The sequence below is a fragment of the Pelophylax lessonae genome, assembly GCF_965119305.1.
Source record: "Pelophylax lessonae genome assembly, chromosome: 9".
NCBI lineage: Eukaryota > Metazoa > Chordata > Amphibia > Anura > Ranidae > Pelophylax > Pelophylax lessonae.
In genome coordinates this window covers 266,288,369-266,310,206 of record NC_138776.1, presented here as the reverse complement: position 1 = coordinate 266,310,206, position 21,838 = coordinate 266,288,369, and the positions used below count along the sequence as shown (strand labels likewise).

Below are 21,838 nucleotides of genomic sequence, written 5' to 3'. Positions count from 1 at the left end.
CACTGAGCGGTATGGTTCAGTTCGGGACAGTTCAGTACGGTTCGGAACGGTACTCCTGGATCAGGCTTGCGTTTCCACCGCCAACAGTACTCTTACATGATGGGCGTGGTGTAGCCGGAAAGTAGTTATAGACGTCACTTGATAGGCGTGGTGATAGGAGATGATAGACCAATCAACGTTCTGCAGAGTGTAGCTCCATCCTGTTGGTACGGTGCCATTGTGCTTGGTACCACACCGAAAGGGTCCCAAAAAAGTGGTGCGGTCCAGTTCGGAATTAGGGTAGCATTCACAACTTTTGACAATGAAAACGGCAAAAATTGTGTACTGTACCGAACCAAACCATAACATGTTAGTGTTCTACAAAGGTGACCACACAGGTATAGAACCTCCATAACATACAAATTATCAATCTGTAGTTCTCACGGTACGTCAGTGTGTCAACATAAAAAATGAGCGGTAGCATTGACCTCCTAGACATGCCCCCCCCCAAAACCCCCCGCCCCCGTGAAAAGCCTAAAATTCAAGGGAAAGACGTGGGTTTTCCAAAAGGTGGAACCGATGGGCCACAAGAAAAATGGATGTTTATGATGGTCACATTGGCGTCAAAAGATTTCGCATGAGGATCGCGGGAAGAAAGCCGTCCTGGGGACAAAGATCATGTTTCCATGTATAGATATAAAGAAGGGGAAAAAATTATAATAATAACAATAAAAAATATCATTCGGAGATCAGTATAAAATACACGGCTCAACAAAATGAAAGGAACACTTTGAAAACACGCAAGATCTCAACGGGGGAAAAATATCATGCTGGATATTTATACTGGTATGGACTGGGTAATGTGTTAGGATCTATACTGGTATGGACTGGGTAATGTGTTAGGAATGATACTGGTATGGACTGGGTAATGTGTAGGATCTATAATGGTATGGACTGGGTAATGTGTTAGGATCTATACTGGTATGGACTGGATAATGTGTTGGGATCTATACTGGTATGGACTGGGTAATGTGTTAGGATCTATACTGGTATGGACTGGGTAATATGTTAGGATCTATAATGGTATGGCCCGGGTATTGTGTTGGGATCTATACTGGTATGGACTGGGTAATGTGTTAGAATCTATACTGGTATGGACTGCTTAATGCGTTAGGATCCATACAGGTATGGACTGGGTAATATGTTAGGATCTATACTGGTATGGACTGGGTAATGTGTTAAGATCTATACTGGTATGGACTGGGTAATGTGTTAGAATCTATACTGGTATGGACTGGGTAATGTGTAGGATCTATACGGGTATGGACTGGGTAATGTGTTAGGATCTATACTGGTGTGGACTGGGTAATATGTTAGGATCTATACTGGTATGGACTGGGTAATATGTTAGGATCTATACTGGTATGGACTGGGTAATGTGTTAGGATCTATACTGGTGTGGACTGGGTAATGTGTTAGGATCTATACTGGTATGGACTGGGTAATGTGTTAGGATCTATACTGATATGGACTGGGTTATGTATTAGGATCTATACTGGTATGGACTGGGTAATGTGTAGGATCTATACTGGTATGGACTGGGTATTGTGTTGGGATCTATACTGATATGGACTGGGTTATGTATTAGGATCTATACTGGTATGGACTGGGTAATGTGTAGGATCTATACTGGTATGGACTGGGTAATGTGTTAGGATCTATACTGGTATGGACTGGGTAATGTTACATAGTTACATAGTTAGTGAGGTTGAAAAAAGACATCAGTCCATCCAGTTCAACCTATGATGTGTGTGTGTGTTTGCTTTTAACCGTACATTGTATACCCCTGTATGTTGTACATTGTATACCCCCCCTGTATGTTGTACATTGTATACCCCTGTATGTTGTGGTCTCTAAGGTGCCCATCCAATAGTTTTTTGAAACTATCAATTCTCCGTGCTGATACGACTGCTTGTGGAAGAGAATTCCACATCCTTACCGCTCTTACAGTGAAGAACCCCTTACGCATTTTAAGGTTAAACCGCCTTTCTTCTAGTTTTAGTGAGTGGCCACGTGTCTTATTGTATCTCCTCTCTCTGAATAGTTTGTTCCTTATGCTAGGGTCACCAGTACAGTATTTGTACATTGATATCATATCCCCCCTCAATCGTCTCTTCTCCAGAGAGAATAAGTTCAGTGCTTGTAGTCTTTCCTCATAGCTGATGTCCTCCATTCCCCTAATTATTTTTGTTGCCCTTCTCTGGACTCTTTCCAATTCCAGCACATCCTTCCTGAGAACCGGTGCCCAGAACTGGACGGAATACTCCAGGTGTGGCCGGACCAGAGTCTTGTAGAGCGGGAGAATAATCTCTTTATTTCTGGAGTGAATCCCCTTTTTTATACATCCCAGTATTCTGTTGGCTTTGCTTGCAGCGGCTTGGCATTGCATGCCACTTCCAAGCCTGTTGTCTACCAGTACCCCCAGGTCCTTTCCCACCCTAGACTCACCCAGAGGTTTCCCCCCTAGTGAGTAGCTTGCTTTCTGGTTTCTGGCACCCAAGTGCATTACTTTACATTTTTCAACATTAAACCTCATCTGCCATGTAGTTGCCCACCCCATTATTTTGTTCAGGTCCGCTTGTAAGGTTTCCACATCCTGCATAGAAGATATTGGCATGCTTAGTTTAGTATCATCCGCAAATACTGAGATTGTACTAGATATCCCCTCCTCTAGATCATTTATGAATAAATTAAACAGGATTGGTCCCAGGACAGAACCCTGGGGGACCCCACTTTCCACACCCGCCCAATCCGAGTACTCCCCATTAATCACCACCCTCTGGACTCTCCCCTGGAGCCAGTTCTCTATCCAGGTACTCACCCTATGGTCCATACCTACCTTCCTTAGTTTGTACAGTAAGCGTTTGTGGGGAACGGTGTCAAAGGCCTTTGCAGAGTCCAGATACACCACATCCACAGGCTTACCTTTATCTAGGTGGCAGCTCACTTCATCGTAGAAGGTTAATAGATTGGTTTGGCAAGAACGATTTTTCATGAATCCATGCTGATTACTACTTATAATACCGTTTTCATTACTAAAGTCTTGTATGTGGTCCCTTAACATCCCCTCCAAAATCTTGCAGACTACTGATGTTAGGCTGACCGGCCTATAGTTACCCGGGATATATCTCGGCCCCTTTTTAAATATTGGTACCACGTTGGCTTTTTTCCAATCAGCTGGCACCATACCTGTCTGTAAACTATCCTTAAAGATCAAGAATAATGGTCTGGCAATCACCTGGCTGAGCTCTTTAAGAACCCTCGGGTGCAAGCCATCCGGTCCCGGTGATTTATTTATGTTAAGTTTCTCTAGTTTAGTTTTAAGTCTATCTTCTGTTAGCCATGGCGGCACTTCCTGAGGTGTGTTGTTTAGTTCGGCCTTACAAGCTAGGTTTGTGTAGCCCCCCTAATGTGTTAGGATCTATACTGGTATGGACTGGGTAATGTGTTGGGATCTATACTGGTATGGACTGGGTATTGTGTTGGGATCTATACTGGTATGGACTGGGTAATGTGTTAGGATCTATACTGGTATGGACTGGGTAATGTGTAGGATATATATATACTGGTATGGACTGGGTAATGTGTTGTGATCTATACTGGTATGGACTGAATCATGTGTTAGAATCTATACTGGTATGGACTAGATAATTGGTTAGGATCCATACTGGTATGGTTTGGATCATATGTTAGGATCTATACTGGTATAGACTGGGTAATGTGTTAGGATCTATACTGGTATGGACTGGGTAATGTGTTAGGATCTATACTGGTATGGACTGGGTATTGTGTTAGGATCTATACTGGTATGGACTGGGTAATGTGTTAGGATCTATACTGGTATGGACTGGGTAATGGGTTAGGATCTATACTGGTATGGACTGGGTATTGTGTTAGGATCTATACTGGTATGGACTGGGTAATGTGTTAGGATCTATACTGGTATGGACTGGGTAATGTGTTAGGATCTATACTGGTATGGACTGGGTAATGTGTTAGGATCTATACTGGTATGGACTGGGTAATGTGTTAGGATCTATTCTGGTATGGACTGGGTAATGTGTTAGGATCTATACTGGTATGGACCAGGTAATGTGTTAGGATCTATACTGGTATGGACCGGGTAATGTGTTAGGATCTATACTGGTATGGACTGGGTAATGTGTTAGGATCTATACTGGTATGGACTGGGTAATGTGTTAGGAAGGAAAGGATGCCACAAAGTTTGATGGAAATTAAAATTATCACCCTACAGAGGGCTGAACTCAAAGACACCCCGAAAATCAAAGTGGAAAAATTATGCAGCAGGCGAGTCCATTTTAGTGAAATTTCATTGCAGGACTTCAGAATGGTCCTCAGTAGTGTGTATGGCCCCCACGTGCTTGTATGCATGCCTGACAACGTTGGGGCATGCTCCTAATGAGACGACGGATGGTGTCCTGGGGTATTTTCTCCCAGATCTGGACCAGGGCATCACTGAGCTCCTGAACAGACTGAGGTGGCACTTGGCGGGGTCGGATGGACCGAAACAGAATGTCCCAGAGATGTTTTATTGTATTTAGGTCAGGTGAGTGTGGGGGCCATTCAATGGTATCAATTCCTTCATCCTCCAGGAACTGGCTGCATACTCTCGCCACATAAGGCCAGACATTGTCCTGCACCAGGAGGAACCCAGGACCCACTGCACCAGCATAGGGTCTGACAATGGGTCCAAAGATTTCATCCCAATTCCTAATGGCAGTCAGGGTGCCATTGTCTAGCCTGAAGAGGTCTGTGCGTCCCTCCATGGATTTGCCTCCCCAGACCATCACTGTAAAGGAGAGAGCAGTACGGAGGATCCACCTAGATCCCCCATCATCTGATAAACACATAGAAACAATGTATTCAGTCATGGGTGTTATCTAAATTAGATGGAGAACATCCCTAATGTATCAAACAGCCAGGAAATATAGAGAATGCTCTATTGGACTTTTAGGGTAGAAACATAAGATTTTTCAGCCCACGGGACAATAATCTAAGTGCCAGCAGACTGAGAGTGAACAATATGGGGGTCGGTAAACGCCCCAGTTAGACCTTTACATAGATATAGATTTATTCAAAGTGGAAACCTGAAAGATTCTAAAGTTGAAGTAAAGCAGAAGAAGAAGAGAGGTATGTGAGGGATGATCAGCAGTCTATGGAGGAGGATGGAATACCGGGAACATTTATAGAGGAGGACACTCCTACAGAGATCAGCACAGGTGGGTCATTAACACTAAATACATTCCTCCACCCATACTGCTCACTGAGCAGAAAGTGATAATGAGGGATGAAGTTACAGTCCAGTCTTCATCTTGGTTGTTCTCCCCCCATCCTCACTCTCTGACCTCTGGTGGGGCTCAGCCCCGCTGTTATCCATGACTAAATCATGGACTAAATAAGGAAGTGCAGGACTTCTTGTGTTGGGAAGATGGCAATGAGTGATAGAGGGGGAGGGGACACTCGTCCTATAATCCCCTCATCACTGTCACTCCTATAAAAGACAGTTCTCGTTGTTTCCTCACTCTCTGACTAAGGTCCATGAATAAAGAAATTAACTGGTAGGAGATCAGAGGACCCATTTACTAGTTACCCTGAGGGGGGAATTGTAAGATCCTCAGAGACAAAGCTGTCTGATGTGGGCGGAGTCCTGGTTTAGGGGAACCAATCTGCTGATGTCTGGTAATAACCTTTGTATTTCTATTTTAGTAGATGGACGGGAGATGAGGAAAACCTCAGAGGATTGTCTCACTTTGTCTCCAGACTGTGAAGTAGAAGATGAGGACATCACACAGTATAGTCCAGGAGAAAACCCGGCTACCTCAAATGTCCATCCGGCACCACACAGTGTAGATGGACCATCGTATTCCTCTTATCCTGAGGAACCTCAGACTGTGAGGGACGGTGCCGGACCATCGTATTCCTCTTATCCTGAGGAACCTCAGACTGTGAGGGACGGTGCCGGACCATCGTATTCCTCTTATCCTGAGGAACCTCAGACTGTGAGGGACAGTGCCGGACCATCGTATTCCTCTTATCCTGAGGAACCTCAGACTGTGAGGGACAGTGCCGGACCATCGTATTCCTCTTATCCTGAGGAACCTCAGACTGTGAGGGACGGTGCCGGACCATCGTATTCCTCTTATCCTGAGGAACCTCAGACTGTGAGGGATGGTGCCGTCCATCCAACAGATAAGAGGTTTTCCTGTACTGAGTGCGGGAAGTGTTTCCGTTTTAAATCCAGACTCAATGAGCATAAAAGAACTCACAAAGGAGAGACGCCGTATTCCTGTCCTGAGTGCAGGAAATGTTTTTCAGTGAAATCCAAACTTAGCATACATCAGAGATCGCACACGGGAGAGAAGCTTTATTCCTGTCCTGAGTGCGGGAAATGTTTTTTACACAAGTCACTTCTTTACATTCATCAGAGATCGCACACGGGAGAGAAGCCTTATTCCTGTCCTGAGTGCGGGAAATGCTTTTCAAGGAAGCCAGATCTTTACACACATCAGAGATCGCACACGGGAGAGAAGCCGTATTCCTGTCCTGAGTGCGGGATATGTTTTTCAAGGAAGTCACATCTTTACACACATAAGAGATTGCACACGGGGGAGAAGCCGTATTCCTGTCCTGAATGCGGGAAATGTTTTTCAGATAACTCCAATCTTTACCAACATCAGAGATCTCACACTGGGGAGAAGCCGTATTCCTGTCCTGAATGCGGGAAATGTTTTTCAGATATCTCCAATCTTTACAGACATCAGAGATCTCACACCGGGGAGAAGCCATATTCCTGTCCTGAGTGTGGGAAATGTTTTGCAAAGAAGTCCCATCTTTCCACACATCAGAGATTGCACACGGGGGAGAAGTCCTGAGTGAGGGAATTGTTCCTCATTGAAGTCCTGTCTTCCTGTACATCAGGGGTCCCATACAACCCTTGAGGTGTATTAGTGCCTTGAGTGCGGGAAATGTCTCCTATATGAATGTTGGTGGACATGTGTGGAAGAAGCACACCCTGATATACACCTCAGATATACTCCATGGCTGATCTTCACCATGTAAGAAACACTTCATAAGGAGATCAGAGATCACCAAAGACATGGATGAAGTGTTGTCCCGTGTTGGCCATTGATAGCAGGAGAAAATAAAAATGGAGTACATTTTGTGGTGAAAACTTTCACAAACACTTACAGGTTTGTTTAACCACTTCATCTCTGGGAGGTTTTAACCCCTTTCATGACCCGGACATTTTTTTGCTATTCGGTACTGCACTACTTTAACTGGTAATTGCGCGGTCATGCATCACTGTACCCAAAAAAAAGATGTATATAATTTTTTTCACACAAATAAAGCTTTCTTCTATGAGTGCGGGAAGGGGAGAAGCCTTCTGGTGATATTTGATCAGTACTGGGTTTGTTATATTTTGTTATATAAACGAAAAAAAGACCTAAAAACAAAAAAAAAAAAAAAAACAATACTTTCTGTTATAAAACATATCTAATAAAAAATGTTTAAAAATCAAATTTCCAAAAAAAAAAAAAAAAAAAAGAAAATCAAATTTCTTCATAAATTTTGACAAAATGTATTCTGTTACATGTCTTTGGTAAAAAAAAAAAAAAAAAAGAAATTTCAATATGCGTATATTAATTGGTTTGTGTGATTAGAGTGTCTACAATAAAAAATATATATACTGGACTCTTTATTAATTAATTTATATACTAGTAATGGCGGTGATCAGGGACTTATAGTGGGACTGTGATAGCGTGGCGGGCAATCTGACGCTAACTGACACTGGGGGAGTAACTGACACTGACATCACTATTGATACCAACACAGTGATCAGTGCTAATAATATGCACTGTCACTGTACTAATGACACAGTGTCAGTATCAGTGTTATTACGTCAGTCACCTGTTGGTGGCTCTGCTGTTCCAGTAACTGAAGGGCACAGTTCCTGGGCCCACCAGCAGGTGTCTCCCTGCAGTTGGACTGTACCTTAATTAGACTGCACCTGAGAACTGTTGTGGGAATATAAGCCCACCCTTCACTAAGGTTCAGGGCTTCAGCATTCTTTGCTACCCTTGACCCTGTTTGTGCTTGTTCCTGATCCCTGATCCTGAACCCTTCTCTGCTAGCCGTATTCCTGTCTGAGCCTGATCCTGAACCTGTATCGATATCCTGTACCCTGAGCTCCGTTCCCTGTACCCTGCTTCCTGTACTTGGCTCCCCACTTTCTTTGTCTCTTGTTCCATTCCTGTCTTGCTATTGTTTGCTCCTTGTGTAGTTAGTTTGTTAGGCCACTATTGGGGTTTGCTGTTGCATTTATATTTTGGTTCTTGTTTTGTCCACTGGTGTTGCTATTGGAATATGTCACTTGCTTATTAAATGTATTTGCACCTTATTCCTTTGTGTCCTGATTCCTTAGTGCAACCAGCTGATCTAATCACCCTAGAGGGATACCTGCAGGAGGTATCCCTGACACACAGGCTGGGAAGGGGTAATAGTGGGACTGTGATAGTGTGGCGGGCAATCTGACGCTAGCCGACACTAGGGGAGTAACTGACACTGACATCACCATTGATACCAATACAGTGATCAGTGATAATAATATGCACTGTCACTGTACTAATGACACTTGCTGGGAAGGGGTTAATATCTAGGGCTGATCAAAAGGTCATCTGTGTGCCTAACAATGTGTTAATGTGTGCTGCTTTTTTTTACTACAGATCTCTTTGCTTCTTATCCCTGCTTTGCATGGGATTAGAAACAGAGAGATTGTTCCCTCTGTACAGAGATCTGTGTTGATTGTCCAACACAGGGCTCTGAGCTGTGATTGGACACAGCCGATCAGCAGGTCCCACCCATGATCTGCTGAAAGACTCCCGCATGTGCACGCCCTACACCTAAAAAACAGGCAATGAAGTACCAGTATACTCTTTATGGGCCGCTCATCCGCAGTTCTATCCCGGCAGGCGGTTCGTAAGTGGTTAGAAAAAAAAAAACCGTGACACGCATTGGCTGAGGCCTGATGGATGTTGGTCGTATTTCCTTTGGATTTACCAAAATTATGGAATAGGAGGGCCCACCTATCTATCCATTCACTCTGTATCCAATCAGGCAGGCTCTTGCACTACATCAGGGGTGTTCAACCACTTGCGGCCCCACAGAGTTTAGCATTCGGCCCAGGCCTGTCTGGAGGGACGCTGGGGGTGCCATGCAAACATAGGAGCTGTGGCAGCTTACGTTGACAAACCAGGCAAATGCACATGTGGAGGGATGCCTGGGTGTATGAAGTACCTGATCAGAGGTCGAGGTGCTGACAGGGCTTCCCTTGTGGCTAACTGCAAGGCACCCCTGGAGGTGGGGACAGGGAGTTCTGTGCCCAAAGGAACAGGGGTCACCAGCTGCGACAGGCTCCGGTGAAGAGATGACTGCTGTGGTAGTAGACACGTAATGCGTCCTGCAATGCAGGCCTCCTTGAGAGGGTCCGGAGAAGGTAGCCAGGAGTGAGACAGGAGCGAGGTCAAGGTCAGGCCAAGGGGTCAAACACAGTTTATCAGCAGTAGAGGAGTCCGAAGGGGCAAGCCAGGGGTCATACACAGGAACAGCAGACTGGAGCAGAGTAGGTAAATAAGCCGGTGGTCGGAGCCAGGAGGAGAGAGACAAGATAGGTGAGGCAAGCCGGGTCGGTAACGGGTAATCCAAGTAAACAGGAACTCACAGGGAAGCTGAAGATCATCCAGCAACTAATGGCTGGAGCAGTCTGGTTAAAATAGGGCCCTGGGCGCCAATAATCATCACGTTTTGCGTGCGTGCATGCGCACTGGCACATAAATCTTCACCAAGGATGTGCGTTCGCGCTTGCACCGTAGCGCTCGTAAATTTTTATGCGCCATTGCGTTAGTCTGTAGACTGTTGGGCGGCAGATCCAGCTCTCTTATGAGAGGTTCTCTGAGAGGGTGTCAGGGCACCAACGGCAGGAGAATGGCTCTATGGCCCAGCATCTCTACCTGCACTTCAGCAGGAGAAGTCTCTAGAACCCAGTATCTCTACCAGCACTTCACCTGGGCCTTTATAAGGAAGCCTGTCAGTGATTACAGCTGCTGGTTGATCTTTGGCTCCTCCAGTGTATTATCTCCTTGATCATCCTGTTCCTGTTACCGACCCGGCTTGTCCTTGACCTGCTTGCCTGTCCTTGTCTCCTGCTTGCTTTCTGTGTTCGACCTCGGCTATCTTGGGTGCTCTGATACCCACCTGGCTCCTGACCTTGGCTATCCACCTGACCACGTCTGCTCTGGAACATGCAGGTTTCCAGGAACATGCAGGTTCCTCACCAGGCTGCAGGTCATGTACTCACACTCTGAGGTCAAAGTTTTTCTTGTTCTGCTGTCCTCTGGCATCTGAGACAGCCTGAGCCTTTTCATAGGTTGTTTTCAGACTTTTCCTCAGGTGGTCCACAAATCCTCTGTGGGACATCATCAAGGTATGCTCTGGAGTCATGCCGAAGGCCAAGTAAACCGTCAGTCAAGCTTTTCATCCCAACATGTAATGATTCAGTACTGTTTTAGGAATGCACAATATCTGCGATATACTTACTTCAATGCTGCTTCTGTTAAGGAGTGAGGGTCCCAAACATATCTAGGAGAGTACCATTGAACCTCTCCAGCTGAGGGTCCTCTTGAGGGTAAGTAGTTCTTGACTTTTGGATGCCTAAAAGGCCTATAAGCCTCTTGATGAAGTTGTTTTCAAAGTCTCTCCCCTGATTGGAGTGGATGCGCTGAGGTAGGCCATAATGCACAAAGGATTTTTCCACTAAGATCTTGGCCACAGTGGATGCTTGCTGGTCCTTTGTGGGAAATGCTTGTGCACACCGAGTAAAGACAACATAGCCAGGGAAGTTAATCGAAGGTTGGCAAAACTGGCATTTCTCCAAAAACAGCTTAGATCCTTCATCATGAAGTCTCTTCAGGACCTTCTTCAGATGCTCTTCATGTTCTTCCAGGGTCTTGCCGATTGAGTTCATGTCCCCCACTGTGTTTTCCATCAGTCCCTGAAAAGTGGCTGGATCCTGATCTTCAGGATGCATGGGAATTTCATAGTAACTACTTTGCCCCTGGCAAGCTCTTCTGTGCATCTTCTATCCTTGGGGTGGTATATTGGACAGGGATGGTCTTTTGGTTTAGCATCTGATAGTCAATGCACAGCCTCAGGGAACCATAATTCTTCCACACCACCACTATCGGGGAAGCATATGAACTCCTGGACCCCCAGATGACACCTACCCTCTTCAGTTCTGCCAGCTGTTCATGCAGGTCTTCCAAGTCTCCTAAGGGAATCTGTCGGACTTTCTCCCTAAATGGCTTGTCTTCTTGAAGGCCGATTCGGTGTTGGGCACTTTTTGCACACCCCGCATTGAACTCACTCTTTGAGAATGTATTCCTCCATCTCAGGAGCTGAATCTTGGCTCTTTCCTTTCATTCAGGTGAGAGTGGGGTGTTCTTCCATTAGAACTCCTCAACAGGGATTCCATCCTTCACTCCCCCCCACTAAATCGGACAGTGAGACTGGGGCGTCCAAGTTCACTTGCCCTAGCAACATTCGAGCTGGCATCTTCACTGGTGAAGCCGTAATGTTGTAGACACAAACTGGGACCCTCTGTGACTTTGCTGCAAAGCTCTGGTTGATATCACTTCAGGAATTTTCTCCACCCTGAGTCTTTGCTCTGGCGGTCAGTTTCTAGAACAATGAAAGAGCCTGGTTGCTTCCAATTGAGCTTGAATAATGCTCAACTATTTCACTGGGTTGTAGTACCTTCTCACATTAGCCCAAATGCCATATCTTCCCCACCCCTTTAGCTGGAGCTTTCTGCTTTTGCGCCAGGCGCTGATATGCTTGTCTCAGCATGGGATGCATACCTGTGGTTGGAGTATCAGGCTCCAAGACAAGAGGGGTCAGCAACATTCTGAAAAAATCAGTGTTGATTCCTAAGATCAGGGAACCCTTGTTTGCTGCTGGGGGGTGAGGAGAGACCACCGCTAGGGTGTCAAACGTTTCTATTTTTCCAGCCATGGAGGGGTCAGCTTGACTAGTCAATAGCTGTCGTAGGGGAAATTCTGGATCCCAATGCCCCATATCTCAAACAACTCCAACTTGTTGTCGTAGAAGTCTCAGTAGAGAAGCGTCACTTGTGCCCCATTGTCCAGAAGGGCCTTTGTGTAGATTCCTTCCACTTGGATGGGCACAACGGGAGAAGGTCCCATGAGCTTGGCAGGGATCTTGTGAGAAGTGGTAGAATTAGCCTGTCCTGTGGCTTGTATCCGTGCCTTCTTCTTGATGGGCTTTGGGTTTTGTTTGGGTCTCTGTTGAGCCCCAGAGAGCTGGTATGCACCAATTCTCCATGATTGGCACTTGAGGTCAATGAGAGAGAATTATCTGGTTGTTCCGAAACAGCAGTGGGGGCCCTCTGGAACAGTTTAGGCTTTTGCTGTGTGTGGCTTCCTTGCATCCCTGCCTTTCAAGCTAACTGCTGTAGACGAGCACCCTCCTTCTCCAGGGCCCTCTGAAGTTTCCTGTTGGCTTCTCATAACTGGGTGGTATATTTTAGTGGGCTTGTGTAGACAGGTAAGTAATGACCTGCTCCTCTGCATTGAAAACAGACAACTTGGCTCATAGATATTTCTGCGGGAACGACAGTAGGGTTCGAAATCTGCTTGGGTTCTGAGGCTCTCTTGCCAGGCAGTGTGGTGATTATAGCTGCCAGGAGGTTCATTATTTCCATCATTTGAGACATCTGTGACTTCAGGATGGCTATTTCCAAATTGGCCTCAGATACTCCCACTGACCCGATGTCCACCAGAAATGCTAAATCTGGCCTGGCTACAGCCTCCTTGCCCTCAAACATGGCTTCTTCCTCCCTCACTACCTTAATAATTTCAGGATACTTTAATGACATGGCATCGGCTGAAGTCTTCAGCTGATTCCAGACTGCATCAGAGCATAGAGCACCTCTCAAGATCTGCTGCATTCTAGCTTGATCTACAGCAGAAGGATGAAGCTTGTTGGTGATGAGGGTCACCACTCGGTCTACATCGCTATGTCTCCGCTCATCAAGGGGGGGGGGGTGAGAGAACTCCTTCTCCCGTAGCTGGTCGAGTGTCCCCTCTCCCTGCTTCCTGGGCCACCTCGTGACTTTCCCCTTGGCTGCCTCATGTGTCTCCCCTGGTCTCTCTGGCACACCCCTTTTGCCCTAGGCATCCTGGGAGTTGCAGTCCATGGCCCATATCCTACATTTGGGTCAGTTATCTTTGGGACTACATGTCTCATGGTGCGCCTCTCCATTGATCCCTTTCCCCCTGCCAATGAGGAAGCAGGGGAAAGGAGCAGAGCGGCCGTGCTGTCCTTGCTCTGCCGCCCACGCCAGCATGGCAGCTGGGGTGGAGGGAGGGAGAGAAAATCCCCCACAGCTGCTTCTGTGTTAGAATTTCCCTGTTAGCGCCTGTGTGTACTCGCCTGAGGCAGCGGCGGCTGGCTGGCTAAGAGGGGAAAGGGGATGGGATGGAAGATCAGCACCCACTAGTTTCATTACCCAAAACCCTAGGAACCTTTGGAGGAACCCTGGCTGAGAAAGGCTGGACTAGGCAGTAATATATTTCTCTCCCCTTCGGTGGGAGTGATGATGACCCCATCTATAAGGATATACAGTACATACACACACAGCACAAGGCCGTGTTCTCATTACGAGACGTTTCTCGGGGCTGCAGTTCCTCTGAGCTCCACAAGATGGTGAGCTCACCTCTTCCCAGACAGGAAGTCTCTATGGAAGACAGGAAGTGATGTCAGGAACAGACAGGAAATTCCGGGTCAGAGGTAAGGCGGGAGGAAGTAGTGAGGAGACATTGCTCGAAGTAGCAACAGAGGAGGTAATAAGATATATTTACACCCAGTAACTATGACGTCTTTTATCTCCAGCAGATGATGATACACACATAATAGATTGACTCCTTCAGGATCAGAACATTTCCTCCACTTACAGGGCAAGAACAATTCCTTAATTTTGGACATAAAATCTAGTAATATGTTCCTCTAAACAAACAGCACTGACAATAAATAGACAGGACATAGACCATCCTGACCATACATGGCCTACAAAGGGCAATTATTACACTACACAGGCAGCCAATAGGCAATCATTACAATATGCAGCCAACACAATGATGGAGTGCCGGGGTCAGGAGTATGGAGCATAGAGCCCCTTACATTGCTGGTCAGGAAGAAAACATTCCCCAGCCTGCCATGAAGAATATGTTTCATCATTAGGGTAAAAGGAAGGAAAATACTGAGGGTTCTGCTGGGCGGAGGGGGTCTGTGAGGAGTAATGGATAGGTGATGGATTTTAAGGGCTCCTTAGTGGGGAGTAGACATATGCCGGTTTTCGGTAATTCGATATATCGCGGTATTGCATAGCCACGGTATTGTTATTGTGGCATTTTTAAAATACCGAGTTTCTCTGCTCCTGGGTCTGACTTGTGAATTGATACATTTCAGTGAGCTGGATGACTCATTCACTCACACAGCTCTCCCAGTAACTATAAACAAAAATGATTACATTGTATCTTTTCCTTCCCTCTGCCAGGGAGAAAGGAAGTTTAACCTCTTAAAGACTGGACCTTTTTCTGACACTTGTTGCTTGCAAGTTAAAATCAGTTTTTTTTTTTGGCTAGAAAAGTACTTAGAACCCCCAAACATTTTATATATTTTTTTAGCAGAGACCCTACAGAAAAAAATGGCGATTGTTGTAATATTTTATGTCACACTGTATTTGCGCAGCAGTCTTTCAAACGCAATTAATAGACTTTAATGAATAAAAAAAAAAAAAAACGTAACAGTAAAGTTATCCCAATTTTTTTTTTTGTTACACAGAGAATCGTGAGAGAATCGTGATCTTTATTCCAAGCTAAAAAATCGTGATTCTCATTTTGGCCAGAATCGTGCAGCTCTAATATATATATATATATATATATATATACACACACGCATATCAGCCCACATTACATTATTATATAGCCATCAAGCGGTGTCTGGCCTACCTGGTGATGACTGGTCCTGGCGCTCTGATCCGATGGCCTGGTCTTTAAAGGGGCAAATCCTTGCAGTCCAGAAGTGGTTAAACCTGCAGGAGGACCGGTGTTTTTATCTATTAATGACTTTACTATTGCTTTAGGCCTGGTTCACATGTATGCGGGTTGGTGGTTCACATGTATGCGGGTTGGCGGTTCACATGTATGCGGGTTGGCGGCCCACATTTGCACAGGCATAGCAGCCCATTGATTTGAACGGGCTGCTATGCCCTCATTTTCCGCAGAAAAAAGGTGCATGCAGCATTTTTTTAAAATTCAGTGGCCTTGAAATCCATCCTGCTTTTGCACCATGCGACTAACCTGCAGTTCTTGCTCTGGCAAGCTTTCTGCATTTTTTGTATACGTGGGCACGGCATTTAAAAACAGTTTGCGTGTGCAGCAACGGCAGGTAAGTCGCATGGTGCAAAAGAAGGATGGATTTCATTGCCACTGCATTTTTTTAAATTCTGCATGCACCTTTTTTCAGCTGAAAACGCAGGCATAGCAGCTCAAGCCCATTCACATCAATGGGCTGCTATGCCTGTGCAAATGTGGGCCCCCCAACCCGCATACATGTGAACCAGGCCTAAAGCAATAGTAAAGTCATTAATAGATAAAAACACCGCTCCTCCTGCAGGTTTAACCAATTAATGACTTTACTATTGCTTTAGGCCTGGTTCACATGTATGCGGGTTGGTGGTTCACATGTATGCGGGTTGGGGGGCCCACATTTGCACAGGCATAGCAGCCCATTGATGTGAATGGGCTTGAGCTGCTATGCCTGCGTTTTCAGCTGAAAAAAGGTGCATGCAGAATTTAAAAAAATGCAGTGGCCATGAAATCCATCCTTCTTTTGCACCATGCGACTTACCTGCCGTTGCTGCACACGCAAACTGTTTTTAAATGCCGTGCCCACGTATACAAAAAATGCAGAAAGCTTGCCAGAGCAGGAACTGCAGGTTAGTCGCATGGTGCAAAAGCAGGATGGATTTCAAGGCCACTGAATTTTAAAAAAATGCTGAGTGCACCTTTTTTCTGCGGAAAATGAGGGCATAGCAGCCCGTTCAAATCAATGGGCTGCTATGCCTGTGCAAATGTGGGCCGCCAACCCGCATACATGTGAACCGCCAACCCGCATACATGTGAACCACCAACCCGCATACATGTGAACCGCCAACCCGCATACATGTGAACCAGGCCTAAAGCAATAGTAAAGTAATTTATAAACAACACCTCCTTCAGGTTTAACCACTTCTTGACCACAAGGATTTGCCCTCTTAATGACCAGGCCATCGGATCGGAGCCGAGCGCCAGGACCAGTTATCACCAGTTAGGCCAGACACTGCTTGATGACCTATTTTAGGCCTGGTTCACAGAGTCTGTACTGACTGACTATATAATAATGTGCATAAGTGAACCAAAGCCCCTAAATTCAGCAATGAAATTGAAGTGAGGTGGAAATTTAATAATTTAAATTTAATAATAGAATACCGTGATAATACCGTATACCGTGGCAAAACCTTAATCAATTAATCGCAGCATGAAAATCTGATACCGTCACAAGCCTAGTGGGGAGTGAGGAGCCTTGCAGTCAGAGTTCTGGCAATTTTCCTGATTAGCTGGCAAACAAACGAGGAGGTTCCCCTTCCTGGACATCATGATGACCCTACATTGACCTCACAGGCAGCTCTGCCTCAAAACAAAACACGAAGACAGAAGAAGGATCGTATTTATCGTTCCTTATCTTCAGATCTAAAACGAATCAAAGCCAGTTCAGAAATAAAGCAAACCCAACAGAGAAAAGATAATTTATGATCCAGCAGGTCAAGAGAGTCCCAAATATGTAATAACATTAAACAGTCCAAACTAAATGTTTTCCATGCAGTCCTTAAATGTACAACACCATCCAAATAATTCTTGCTTTCATTTCCCAAAGTTATCCGTCTACAACGAGACCTGTATAGATCAAATGACGGAACCAATGAGGATGGAGGAGGACCGGAGCTACGTGACTGAGAAGATACTAAACCTCACCCTGGAGATCATCTACCTGCTGACTGGAGAGGTGAGGAGGATTCTGGGAGGTCACATGACATCACTCTTATCTCTATTAATAAAACACAGACCTGACTGGAGAAGTGAGGAGGATTCTGGGATTCTAACATGATATTCCTATTGGTTCTCCAATACAGAGATTTCCTCTTCTGAAGTCAGGTGATCATATGACCATCACAGTGCCTCCATGTGACTCCCTAAAACCTGAGAGACACAACATGCAGAAGATTCTAGAAGTCACCAAGAAGATGATGGAGCTGCTGACAGGAGAGGTGAGCGGTGCTGGGAATTCTGGGACATTATCCAGTAACAGACAAGGGATGTGTCTGGATGGTGACTGTATCATTGTGTGTGTCAGGTTCCTATAAGGTGTCAGGATGTCACTGTCTATTTCTCCATGGAGGAGTGGGAGTATTTAGAAGGACACAAGGACCTCTACAAGGACGTCATGATGGAGAATCAGCCGCCCCTCACATTACCGGGTAAGAGGAGACTTTATTGTAAAGGAGAGAGCAGTACGGAGGCTCCACCTAGATCCCCCATCATCTGATAAACACATAGAAACAATCTATTCAGTCATAAGTGCTAGAAAATTACTTAAAATCCCTAAAATATATTTTCTCTTTTGCTCATTGACGGACACAGCTCCAGAAACTTATTGACCATTGGGTTATGCTACCCCCTACAGGAGTAAAATAAGAGAAACAGGAGAGTGCCTCTAAGTGCAATATTTAATAAGCATAGGACAGATTGCGGTTGTTAGCTGGCTTTGCCACATGCTCCTAAGGGGGGTTGGTTGTAGTTGCTGCTGACCAGGTTTTTTCTGAGTGCACAACGGGGGGTTGAACAGGTTCCCTGCCTCCTGGGGGTTAGTGTAGGATAGCATCCTCCTGTACCCTGTACGTAGCATCCTCCTGCACCCTGTACATAGCATCCTCCTGCACCCTGTACGTAGCTTTCTCCAGCACCCTATACGTAGCATCTTCCGGCTCCCTGTACGTAGCATCCTCCTGCACCCTGTACGTAGCATCCTCCTGCACCCTGTACGTAGCATCCTCCTGTACCCTGTACATAGCATCCTCCTGCACCCTGTACGTAGCTTTCTCCTGCACCCTATACGTAGCATCCTCCGGCACCCTGTATGTAGCATCCTCCTGCACCCTGTATGTAGCATCCTCCTGCACCCTGTACGTAGCATCCTCCTGCACCCTGTACGTAGCATCCTCCTGCACCCTGTACGTAGCATCCTCCTGCACCCTGTACGTAGCATCCTCCTGCACCCTGTACGTAGCATCCTCCTGCACCCTGTACGTAGCATCCTCCTGCACCCTGTACATAGCATCCTCCTGCACCCTGTACGTAGCATCCTCCGGCACCCTGTACGTAGCATCCTCCAGCACCCTGTACGTAGCATCCTCCTACATTCTACACATAGCGTCCTCCTACACCCTGCACGTAGCATCCTCCTACACCCTGCACGTAGCATCCTCCTACACCGTGCACGTAGCATCCTCCGGCACATAGCATCACCCTGCACGTAGCATTCTCCTGCACGTAGCATTCTCCTGCACCCTGCTCATATCATCCTCCTGCACCCTGCACGTAGCATCCTCCTACACCCTGCACATAGCCTTCCCCTTCACGTAGCATCCGCCGGCACCCTGCACGTAGCATCCTCCTGCACATAGAATACTCCTGCACCCTGCACGTAGCATCCTCCTACACCCTGCACGTAGCATTCTCCTGCACGTAGCATCCTCCTACACCCTGCACGTAGCATTCTCCTGCACGTAACATCCTCCTGCACCCTGCACATAGCCTTCCCCTGCACGTAGCATCCTCCTGCACCCTGCTCATATCATCCTCCTGCACCCTGCACGTAGCATCCTCCTACACCCTGCACATAGCCTTCCCCTTCACGTAGCATCCGCCGGCACCCTGCACGTAGCATCCTCCTGCACATAGAATACTCCTGCACCCTGCACGTAGCATCCTCCTACACCCTGCACGTAGCATTCTCCTGCACGTAGCATCCTCCTACACCCTGCACGTAGCATTCTCCTGCACGTAACATCCTCCTGCAACCTGCACATAGCCTTCCCCTGCACGTAGCATCCTCCTGCACCCTGCTCATATCATCCTCCTGCACCCTGCACGTAGCATCCTCCTACACCCTGCACATAGCCTTCCCCTTCACGTAGCATCCGCCGGCACCCTGCACGTAGCATCCTCCTGCACATAGAATACTCCTGCACCCTGCACGTAGCATCCTCCTACACCCTGCACGTAGCATTCTCCTGCACGTAGCATCCTCCTGCAACCTGCACATAGCCTTCCCCCTGCACGTAGCATCTTCCTGCACCATGCGCGTAGCATCTCTCTGCACCCTGCGCGTAGCATCTTCCTGCACCCTGCGCGTAGCATCTCTCTGCACCCTGCGCGTAGCATTTTCCTGCACCCTGCGCGTAGCATCTTCCTGAACCCTGCGCATAGCATCCTCCTGCACCCTGCGCGTAGCACTACACTTCATCTATATAATATTAATAATGGTGACACCTATACATGAATATCCAGAGGAAATCCACCAATGTGTTACAATATAGTAGTGATGGTGTCACTCCCTCTGCAAAAATATTTTGAGAAATTGCAGAGCTTCAATGTGCAAATAATGGTGAAACCCCGCACATACAATAATAATACCAGAGATGCTAATCATCCCGTGTATTAGAATATAGGAGAGATGGTGTCACCCTCTCTGCAAAAAGGAAGAAATATCGCAAAGCTGCAATGTGCAAATAGTGGTGAGACCCCCGATATATAATCATAATAAATAGTACAATGGATGTGCATATTTTACATTTTATTATGATTACATACAGTCAGGTCCATAAATATTGGGACATCGACACAATTCTAATCTTTTTGGCTCTATACACCACCACAATAGATCTGCACTGTGAAGCGTCGTCCAATGAGTTCTGAAGCATTTGGCTGAATATGAGCAGATAATATTTCCCTAAACACTTCAGAATTCATCCTGCTGCTTTTGTCAGCAGTCACATCATCAATAAATACAAGAGAACCAGTTCCATTGGCAGCCATACATGCCCACGCCATGACACTACCACCACCATGCTTCACTGATGAGGTGGTATGCTTTGGATCATGAGCAGTTCCTTTCCTTCTCCATACTCTTCTCTTCCCATCACTCTGGTACAAGTTGATCTTGGCTGCTGATGCAGACCAAGCTATCCGAGCTGCTGACCAAAGCTGTCCGAGCTGCTGACCAAGCTGTCTGAGCTGCTGACCAAGCTATCCGAGCTGCTGACCAAAGCTGTCCGAGCTGCTGACCAAGCTGTCCGAGCTGCTGACCAAGCTGACAGCTGCTAACCAAGCTGAGTGATCTGCTGACCGAGCTGTCCAAGCTGCTGAACCTATGCGAGGCAGCCCTGCTGACCGGAAACCGAGCTGCTGAAGGAACTTGTGTGAGGCCCCTGTGAGGATGGCTGAAGCCGCTGCCTCCTGTGCGGGCATCCACCCCCCCCCCCCACTGCCCTGGGTGGTCAGCTCTGCTGGGGCTCGCGTCCTGGGGGCTGGGCGCCCTTTAAAAATGTAGGCCTTGGCTTGCCAAATTGGGTGCCGCTGTTGGGGGGTGGCCTCAGTGAGTTTAGATGAAGCCCCCTACTCTCCCGTTGGGCATCTGCTGGACTGTGGATATGGTCAATTGCGGCTGTTCCTCCACTGAAATTTGGGCCGCGGGCTGCGACCTGTGGGGCCATATGGTTAGCCTGGCACCTCCCTTGAGCCAGGTGGTGCCGTAGGGGTGCTTCATTTTTAGTGACAGTGTAGCAGCCATTATTGTGTGGGCAAGGGTACTCTGCCTGCACGTCCTCTATGGAGGGCGGCCCCCTTGCTTTTTAGTGGGGTCTATTAGGTGGTCCTTTTGTGGACTTTTAGCTGGTGTCTCCCCTGCGTGTTATGTTTTCAGGGTGAGCTTAGTATATAGCGACCCTACTGGCTCTGCGTCCACGCACTTCAAGTGCTCAGATAGTGAGGATGAATCCTCTTCTACTGCTGATGGGCACACTGATTGTATCAGAGCGGGAAACTTAAAGCAAGGAGGATGCAGCTGCTGCTGCTATGTCAGGGGCGCCGGTCCCTTTGGTGCCCGCAGGTTTTCTAAAATGGCTAAGGTATTACCTTTTCCCGCCTACTGTTACAAACTTGTCACGAGTCAGTGGAGTTGTCCTAAACGCAGTATGGTGGTGCCTAAGAGTTTCGATAGACGGTATCCCTTGAGGAGTCTCTGTTGAATACATCCACCCTATTTTTGGTGAAGGAGTCTCCGGTTTTAAAAGATCCTTTTGACAGGAGAGCCGAGACTTTGGCCCGCCACATGTTTACTGTGGCCGGTTCAGTCCTTAGGCCAGTGTTCACCATAGTATTGGGGTCCCTGACTTTCACGAGTGAGCAAAGCTTTAGCGCCAGGATCTGGAGGTGGAACAGCTTCCCTCTGCCTTTGCAGAGCTGGCGGACTAGTTGGTCCAGGGGTTGCAGCTTGTCTGTGATGCCTCTCTTGATGCGGCTCCTTTAGTCTCTGGGCTGTCCGT

At 46.9% G+C, this 21,838-nt stretch overlaps 1 protein-coding gene across 1 annotated transcript in view; it reads left to right on the top strand.

Moving 5' to 3' along the window:
* Positions 1-21,838, top strand: part of LOC309564447 (uncharacterized protein) — a 714,240-nt gene that overhangs the window by 649,886 nt on the left and 42,516 nt on the right.